A 9,328-nucleotide genomic window follows, 5' to 3' on the forward strand; every position below is an offset into this window, starting at 1 on the left:
ACCTGCAATATAATAGGTAACAAATGTCTGGTCAAAACAGTTCTGGATTAGCTGCACATTTGAGAATATAAAGGGATACTAGGTTCCATCTAACCAAATGATGTTGTATAAACTGTCAACGGTTCCGTGGAAGGCAGGAGGTTGGTCAAAGATGTTACAAATCTTTGGAGTTTTTGGTTGTTTCTCAGATTATATTTCTCCTTCCTGTTTTAAAAAATTAAACTCAAATTTTCCTAGCTCTTAGCATTTACTTTATTTATTTTTGTCCTCATTGAACCCTGCCTCAGGTCCTTCTTGCTTTGAGGATCCATTTGGCCCTTCAGCTGTAGAAGTCTGTGTTTTTCATTCTGGCTTTGCCTCTCTCTTAGGTCCTGTTAATTTTGAGTGTTATTTTGTTTCTCCTACTACTATGGCAGAGAGGGAGAATGTTTGCAAATAAAATACAGCTTCAAATCTTTCTCATGGTTCCTGCTCCAGCTGGTAGTCTGATGGGCTCTAAAACATCCAATAAATGTTATTCTATATTTTCCAATTTAAAAAACATTGTTGAGTAACTCAATCTCTTTTGAATTTTTTTCCCCCTGCCTCCTGTTCCTGTCTAAAAAGGTTTCTGGGTAATGGGAGGTCTCACATAACTTTGTGCCACTGGGGACAAAGCAGTCTTGTCCCTATCTGCACAGAATCTTGGGCCATCCTCTGGCTTTTGCTCATATTTGTTGTGGGGTAGCTGGAACGGTCCTTCCCCAGGCCTAGAGAGTGTCTCCTGAGGTACTGCTGCTGAACTCATCAAGAGCTAAGGTCTTTTCTTGCTAACAGTGGTTCTTGCTGGTCCTACTGACCCCTTGGAGTCTCAGCCATCTCTTACATTAGCCCTGACCTTGGTCTGTCCATCACATTGCTTTTGGGATGACCCCAGTGGCAGGCCGCCTAACACAGCTGAAGTACTGTCTAAGCTCACATGGAGCATGCAGGAACATCTAGATTCTCCCTTTAGCCACAGAAGAATCAAAGGAACTTTAGGAGCCAATGGAGCAACAGAGTGTTTCTATTTTTGCCTCCATGGAGAAGGCATAGAACAGTTAGCCTATCCAGTTGCGATCATGTAATCTCAAAGATCACAGCCCAGCCCAGGGATTAACTTCCCAGTTTAGGTCTTCAGTGTGGAGGCCTCTCCTTGCTTAAGGAATGGCAGATACAGATTCCATCAGCATGGCCTGTGGGTGAAGCAGTTTCCCTTGGAAACAGAGGGCCTAGGAGGTACCATTAATAATACATCTAGAGCGATGTCATTAGCATGGTGATGCAAGACGTCCCTAAGAAAGCATCCTCAGAGAATCAGCAACTAAAAAGACAAATGCCATTTGCTTGGAACTCTAGAGGGTGGTAGAGACTGGAGAAGGACTCCACAAACACTGAATTGAAGAAAAAGAAAAACAGCAAATAGGAAATTTCCATTCTGGACCCACCGGTCTGTTCCCTCCCTCACTCCCATATAGCTTGGGGAGCCACACAGAGGCAGTGGCCTGGATTCCTCCCAACATGGACACTTACTATAGAGTCACACACAGCAGTGAGTTAGAACCCTGTGCATATCCTGGCACAAGGACTCAAGTCCACAGAGACCCAGAGCAGAACACAAGCCTTTAAGTTTTGCCATGTCCTGCACACAAATGGGACTTCAGGATGGGGCACGGGGGGTGAGAAAGACAGTGGCCTAAAACATGTTAAAAAAGAAGAATGAAGTTGGAGGACTCACACTTCCTGACTTAAAAGCTTATTATAATGCTACAGTGGTCAAAACATCATGGTACTGATACAAGGATAGACATTTTGAACAATGGAATCCAATTGAGAGTTTAGAAATAGAACCTCACATCTATGGACAATTGATTTTTGACAAGTCTGCTATGTCCACTTAATGGGGAAAGAATAGTCTCTTCAGCAAATGGTGCTGGGAGAACAAGATATCTATATGCAAAAGAATGAAAGAGGTCCCCTATCTCACACCACATACTAAAAATAACTCAAAATGCATCAGTGACCTAAATATAAGAACCAGGACTATAAGACTCCTAGAAGAAAATGTAGGGGAGCATCTTCAGGATCTTGTTTCAGGCACTGGTTTCTCAGACTTAAACCAAAAGCAGATGCAACAAAAGAAAAAAAGAGATCAATGGGACTTCATAAACATTAAAAACTTTTAATTTTATTTTCATTATGAAAATAAAACGACAATCTACAGAGTTGGAGAAAATATTTGGAAACCACATATCTGATGATGGTTTATTATCCAGAATTTATAAAGAAATCCTATAGCTCAACAATATGATAAACGACCCAATTACCAAATGGGCAAAAGACTTGAATAGAAGTGTCCCAAGCTCTGGGGCATACTTCCCTATTCACTCACATGGGTGGGGTCCCTCTCTTGGCTCGAGAAAGTGTTTTTAGTCCATACCTCAACCTCCATGATTCTGCCTTTGAAGTCATTTTTCCTTCAGTATCTCCCTTTTCTGTCCCTTTTAGTTCAGGCTGACAGTGGTTCTGTTCATATAGAGCTCACAAAAAACTTGTTGGTTTAGCATGCAAGAAGCAGGGTTCCAAGCCATCACACAGTAAGACCTTCCACAGATCCTTCCTGGGTAACTGCATTTCAAGTCCTACTTACACTGAAATGACTAGCTGGGTCCATGTGGTGCTGTCCTCTGGGGACTCATATTCCAGAAGCTCAGAATTTCCCAAACCATCAGTTTCTGATATCTTCTTGTTTTTTGTGCCCAGGAATTCAGTTCTCAGCTTATCCCTTTCCTCTCACATTCTACTATAAGTTGCAAGGAGAAGCCAGGCTGTACTTTGCACATTTAGTTTGGAAATCTCCTCAGCTAAATATCCAAGCTCGTCACTTTCAAATTTTGCCTTCTGTCTAACATCAGGAGTCAATTTTACCAAGTTCTCTAACACTTTAAAGCAAGGATTGCCTTCCTTCCAGTTTTGCAATGACACATTTATCATTTCTGTCTAAGGCATCATCAGAGTAATTTTAGGGTCTATATTTCCACCCAACAGACTTTTCAAAGCAATCTAGGCCTTTTCTATCAAGCATCCCAGAATTCTTCCAGAATTTACCCCTTACCCATTTTATAAAACTGTTCCAACATTTTTGGTCTTTGCCTAACAACATGCACCCCACTCTTCTGGTGCCAATTTGCATTGGCTAGCATTCTCTAGGGAAACAGAACCAACAGAAGATATAATAAATATTATGTGATTTTATAAAATTGTTTCACACTATGAGGATTCATGAGTCCAAATTCATGGGGCAGGCTGCAAGCTGAGAACTCATGAAGTATTTTTGATGAATTCTCCAGAAGAAGTTGGCTGTCTGCAGTAGAGGTGGGAATTCTTTCTTTTGACTGTTGAAATCATCATGTCTTTTAATGCCTTAATCTGATTGGATGAGAACTTTCTCATTGCTGAAGGCAATCTCCTCAGTTGATTGTAGGTGTAATAAGCCTTAGATGCAACCAGCTTACTAAAGATTTATGTCAATGCAATGTTCTTATAGTAACAATTAGGCCAGTGCTTGCTTGACCAAACAACCAGGCCCTATTACCTAGCCAAGTTGACACATGAGCCTAACTATCACAGACATCCTTGTCTATACAGCTGATTTGGGAAATGGATTCAGATTCCATTTTTCTGTCTGCTATTTTTCTCCTCCTTTCCTTCTCTCTTTCCTCTGTCCTTCCTCTGCCATATGCGCCATGCCTCCTGTCCATCCTTCTGCATAAGTATGTGGGTCCTAAGATTGGAATTCAGGGTGTGCCTTTGGTGACCAAATTATGGCACCCTAAATCTCAACTGTGGCAACAGAATAATGGGCCTTGGACAGTGTGAATTTTGTGAATACCAAAAAGCAAAAGATCATGTTTTAAACGAATCCATTCCTTTGGGTGTGAGACCCATTTGACCAGGTTTTGTCAGTGGGGCATGATTCATTTTGAGTCTCTGCCCTCTTGCTGGGCCTGATATAAAAGGTGACACAGAGACAGACAGACACAGGGAAATGGAGCTGCCATGTTTGATGCTACCCCATGAGAGAGGTTTCACCTAGGGCTGAGCTGCAAAGAGGAAAGTCCCCAAGAAGCTCAAGGAGCTGAGGCCAAAAGAGAGAGAAGTTCTGGTAAGAGGCAAGCCCTATACCAGGACTGCTTACAATTGCAGAAAGGCAGAGACCTTGGCAGAGATAGTCAGCCATCTTGCTTCACCATGTGGCCACAATACCAGGATGAACAGTAGCTGATTTGCTGAGAAAACATCTCTGATGGTGCCTCGGTTGGGACTTTTCACTGCCTTGGAACTGTAAATTTTTACCACAAATAAATTCCCTTTATAAGAACTGTGGCAATTTGTTATATTTATGAGTTCCAAAAATAAATATTGGATTATGTTTGTAATCTGGTCCATTCCTGGGCATGATTGAGTTATGACTAGAGCTTTGATTGGGCCATGTCATTAGGGCATTGAGTACCCACACCTTGGTGGGTAGAGACTCACAGATAGAAGGCATGGTAAAGGACAGAATTGGAACTTTTGATGTGAGGGTTTTTGATGTTGGAGTTTGCTGCTGAAGCCTTAAGCTGGAGCCCTGAGAAATAAGCTCACGGAGGAAAAAGAAGCCATCCCCAGGAAGAGAGGAACCCTACGCCCAGGAAGAAGCAAGCCCTGGGAAGGAAGGAATCTTGAACCTAGAGAGAAGGAAGACCCTGGAAGGGAGAAACCCAGGAAGCCTGAACCCTCGCAGCAGTTGCAGCCATCTTGCTCCAACACATGAAAATAGATTTTGGTGTGGGAAGTAACTTATGCCTTATGACCTGGTATATAAGCACCTACCCCAAATAAATACCCTTTATAAAAACCAACCAATTTCTAGTATTTTGCAACTGCACCCCTCTGGCTGACTAATACAGAATTTGGTAGCAGGAGTGGGGTAGTGCTTTTGCAATTTCTGAAATGCTGGGACAGTTTTATAAATGGGTAAGGGGAGGAATTGTGGATGCTTGATGGAAAATGCCTAGAATGCTTTGAAGAGACTGTTGATAGCAATATGGATACTAAAGAGACTTTTTATGATGCCTTAGAAGTAAATGATGAAACTATTATTCAAAACTGGAGGAAAGTTGCAGAGAAATTAGCAAGATTAACTCCTGGTGTTTTATGGAAGGCAAAATTTGAAAATGGTGAGCCTGGGCATTTAGCTGAAGAAATTTCCAAAGTAAACCTGAAGACTGCAGCTTTGCTTTTGCTTGCAGCTTATAGCAAAATGCTAGATGAGAGAGATATGCTGAGGACTGAACTGTAGGCACAAGGAAAACAGAAACTGATTCTGGAAATTTCAAGCCTCTGGAAATCAAGTTCCCAGATGAAAGTGCCCCACTGGGAGACTTAACTCAACTTGGAACTGGTAAATCAAGATTGAAGAAGCTGTTATCTAGGAAAGACTTGTGGAAAGTCTTACTATCTGATGGCTTGGATCCCTGCTTCCTGCATGCTAAAGCAACAGACTTTTTGAAAGAGTTGCATGAACAAAACCACTGTCAGCCTGGAATGAAAAGGACATGGAAAGGAGAGATTGAAGGAGAAAGAATTTTAAGAGGAAAACCATGGAAGCTGAGATCTGGAATTAAGACTTCACTTTGGGCCAAGAGAGAAACCCCACCCATGTGTACAGTAGTTGAATAGGGTGTATATTCCTGTCCAATGTTCTGGGAGATTTTTGCTGCCACAGGGTACAGAGAAGGTGGAGCACATTGCCCAAGGATTAGGGCAGTTAAGATCAGTACCCTTCAGGTTTGAGAGGGGTGGACCTGTCCCCCAAAGGTTAGGGAAGGTCAGGTGGTCAACTCATTGCTCTGAGAATTTTGAGCTTGTATGCCAAAGTTAGGGGGAATTTTGTCTTCACATCACTGTACTAGGGGGATTAAGACTCCAACCCAAAGATTGGGTAAGTTGTGGTAATCATCCCAACACTCTTGGAGGATGAGGTCTGGAACTTGGTCAAGACCCAGATGCTTGATGAGGATGGAACCAAGAAAATGGCAGTTGGGCAAGCTGTGGGGAAAGGGTCACCCCAAGAAGAAGAAACCATCATCTTAAGAATGATTCTCAGACTGAAATTTAATGGAGGATGCCCTTTAGATTTACTGAACTGTAGAGGACCTACGACTTATGTTTCCCTCCCAATTTCTCCTTATTGTAATGAAAATGTTTATCCTATATCTGTCCATTTGTTTATTGGAGATATGTTTATTGGAGATTGTTTATTGGAGTTATGGTTAGGGCTTTGATTGGACCACGTCATTAGGGCGATTAAAGGCATGGCTAAGGACAGAGTTGGAGCTTTTGATGTGAGGGTTTTTGATGTTGGAGTTTGCTGCTGAAGCCTTAAGCTGAAGCCTTGGGAAATAAGCTAACAGAGGAAAAAGAAGCCATCCCCAGGAAGAGAGGAACCCTACACCCAGGAAGAAGCAAGCCCTGGGAAGGAAGGAATCTTGAACCCAGAGAGAAGGAAGACCCTGGTAGGGAGGAACCCAGGAAGCCTGACCCCTTGTAGCAGTTGGCAGCCATCTTACTCTAACACATGAAAATAGACTTTGGTGAGGAAAGTAACTTATGCCTTATGGCCTGGTATCTGTAAGCTCCTACCCAAAATAAATACCTTTTATAAAAACCAACCAATTTCTAGTATTTTGCAACTGCAACCCTCTGTCTGACTAATACAAGAACCAACCCATTTCTGGTATTTTGCATTGGCAGCAAACTAAAACAGAACCTGAAGGAAGTCCATGTACATGTCCTTGGAGCCTGTGAATGTGTTATGTTAGGTTGCAAATCCGTTAACATTGAGAGGAAAACATTATTGTGGATTATCTGACTGGGTCCAATGTAATAGCAAAGGTTCCTAGAAATGGAAGGAGGAAGCAGAAGTCGGAGAATCAGAGAAATGACAGTGTGAGAAGGATGGCCTGATATTGCTAGCATTGAAAATCGAAGCGGTCTGAGTCAGGGACTGTGGGTGATGTCTAGAAGATAGAAAACTCAAGGAAACAGATTCTCCCCTAGAGCCTGCAGAAAGAATGCAGCCGTGCTGATACAGACTTTAGCCCACTGAGACCCGTTTTGGATAACTGGTCTCCTGAAGTATAAGATAATAAATTTGTGTTGTCTAAGGCAGTAAGATTGTGGTAATTTGTTATATCAGCAGCAATAAGAAACAATAAGAAACCAACTATGTAGACACATGTAGATAAAGGGGGCTCTGAGGAAGCTGTCTTCATTTCCACAGGTGGCAATGATATAGCTACCTTTTGTTTACTCAACAAATATTCACTGAATTTTTTTTCCTACATTCCAGGACCTTTGCTAATTATTTAACATAGTTCATATAATCCTTAATTCATGATGTGTGTATTTGAGGCCTCATTTTCAGATAAAGAAATTGAGGATGAGAAAAATAGCTTGTTCGAGTTTGCTCAGCTGCTGCTTGGAATGGTCAAGATTCAGAAATCTTCTATTTCTAAAGCCTTGCTTTCCATTGTCAAGATCAACTGCTTCCTGAATCACCTTTTAAAATTATTACCCAGGAACACCCAAAGAGCAAGGTCTAGGGTAACCAAACAAATTCAGACTCCATGAAGTGAGCCTCAACCTCCTTCCCCTTCATGTAACTGGAGTGTGTCCTGCAGCAGTGCTTTTAAATAGACTACTCCTTACCTGGTGCACAGCCTCATGAGGGCCTTGAAGGTCGGTTTCCCACAGGGCCTGAGGTTAAGGCTGAAAACGCTGGGATCTGTACTTCACTGACAAATGATATATGAGGCGCCAACTTCTCTAAAAGTGCTGGGGACAGCAACTCAGGGAAGCCAACAATTCAGTTCTCTTTGGAACGCTGTAAAATACCTTTATTTGAAGCTTTGGTCACACATAGAACAATGCCGGTGTTCTAAATTGGAAAAAATGAAATCTTGACAAGCCATTCAGGTAAACACCATGAAATCAAAAGTGGTTACCCAGCAGCAGGAGCAATAAAAGACACGGCAAGAGGCAAGAGCTATTTCCAGGGAAATCTTTGGATTTTTACCTCCACTTTAATTATCCTTTCAAATGAAAGGAGCTTAAAAATACCCGTGTGTAAAAGAAAAATATTTTCAAAGAAGATGGCTTTCATCTTAAAGAAAGTGAAGTGTAGGCACCAGTGTTTATTATTGTTGCATCATATTAGAATATTAAGCTCAACCACTCCCTTGGCTTAATTATATAGGCATTAATATCTTGAAAATAAAAATTTTCCTAATTATAAATGTAAAATGTATTAATTATAGAAAAGTCCATTCACCATCCTGTCACTCAGAGAGAACCAATGATAACAATTACCTTTCAATTGAGTATCTTTCAAGTAAAATTGGAAGGTTAGTATATAGGTAGCTACCTGCTTTTTTACTTAATACAGGATGAACGCCTTCCTTTATCATGAAATATTTGGATAAAACATCAAATTTTAGTCAATCTTAAGACATGCACCATAATTCATTTATCTATTATATCTGAATATTTATTTTGGCATTGTTGAGTACTTCCTATGTGCCCCAAGGAATTATTTTATAATCTCTTCTGTGGTGTGCTTTCTCTCCAGTTTATCTACTTAGGAAGAGAATTTCTCCAATAGTCACAGGATTTTGAAAATACAAATGGTAACACTTTGTGCAATAAAGTGAGATAATTTCATAAAATAAGGCTTATATATCTCATTGTAGAAAACTAAGTGGTGTCTTAAATGTATTCACATATCCTGGGAGCAATGATATGAACATTTTTTAGAGAAAAGTTTCTTTTGGTAATAATTTAAAAGGTAAACTATTATCATTGGTTCAATGTTCATCCTTTTGTTGAACAAATGATATAGCTAGCTTAGTTCTAACAGTTTTTAGTTCTAACAGTTTGTGATTTTAGATAATGGGTCAGTGTAGAATTTCCTTTGTTGGGTTTTCTTATATGAGACACACATGTATAAATCTCTTATTCTTGGGATTCAAGTTCCCTGCAACCTATGGCACCTGATTAAAGCCACATCTGCATCTTTAAGCATGTGGAGCCTTAATAAATAGTTGATAACTATAGTGCAGTGAATATGTTGATAACCATAATCTTAATGGGCAGAAATACCTTACCTCATTAAGATGAACTGGAAGGGTACAATCCATATTTTCAGGTTTCATTATCTTCAGGCTGCTTCTTTTCTTTACCAAGAGGAAGAAAAGTCAATTAAAAG

This window comes from Dasypus novemcinctus, chromosome 5, assembly GCF_030445035.2.
Source record: "Dasypus novemcinctus isolate mDasNov1 chromosome 5, mDasNov1.1.hap2, whole genome shotgun sequence".
Classification (NCBI taxonomy): domain Eukaryota; kingdom Metazoa; phylum Chordata; class Mammalia; order Cingulata; family Dasypodidae; genus Dasypus; species Dasypus novemcinctus.